Genomic DNA, 1044 nt, shown 5'->3' on the forward strand with positions numbered 1-1044 from the left:
TGGAATTGATGGGGGTGGAGACTTTCTTAAGATGAGTCTGGGTGTTTTAGAGACAACTCCAGAACCAACAAGTCTAGTCTTAAAATCACCAAAGCTTTGCAGCTCTTCCTTCAAAGACTCTGGAGTAAAAAAACAGCTTTTAATTGCCATCTCTGAAGGAATGCCAGAAACATATCAAAACATTCAAAACCTTTTGAAACTGACACAGTCAAACTCAATTCACTTTGTTTTGTCTTGTGACATGAAAGTTGCAAATATCATCTGTGGAATTCAATCCCATGCCAGTAAACATTCATGTTGTTGGTGTGATGCTGATTCTTCAAAACTTGGACTATGTGGTTCTTTGAGAACATTTGGAGGCATTAAAAAAGCACACCAAGAATTCATTGCTCATGGAAATGATGTGAAAAAAGCTAAATAATTTGGAAATGCCATCCACTTACCTTTTTTGAACTTCCCAGATGAGTCCCTCATTCTGGATGCAATCCCACCCATGGAACTTCACTTGCTTCTTGGTGTTGTCAACCATCTCTACAAAAACTTGGCCAACATTTGGCCAGAATGCAAGACTGCAGCCCTTCCATGGTGGACATTTTCAAGGAAACCACTGCCAAAAGCTGTTGAAAATGTAGACATTCTTCAGGAAAAGGCAGAAGCTGCAGCTGCATTTGCAGCATTTCCATTCATTGATACATTCAGAAAGTTTGAATAGGTGATCGTGTCTTTTTTTGGAATGCAGCTCGATTAAAATTACCAAGAACACACTGAAAACTTCAGAAGTTTATACCATGATCTTCCTGCAACCATCACACCAAAGGTTCATGCTATATTCTTTCATGTGTCTCAGTTTATCTCTCAGAATCATAAAGGTCTTGGCCATTATAGTGAACAAGCCACAGAAGCACTTCATTCAAATTTTAAGCCTCACTGGCAACGGTTCAAGAGGCAGATAACTCACCCAGAATATGGAAAGTATTTGCTTAACTGTGTTGTTGACTTTAACAGTAAGCATGTTTAGTTAGTGTAATGGCATTCCAAACAGAA

The sequence above is a fragment of the Hydra vulgaris genome, chromosome 11 (genome assembly GCF_038396675.1).
Source record: "Hydra vulgaris chromosome 11, alternate assembly HydraT2T_AEP".
NCBI lineage: Eukaryota > Metazoa > Cnidaria > Hydrozoa > Anthoathecata > Hydridae > Hydra > Hydra vulgaris.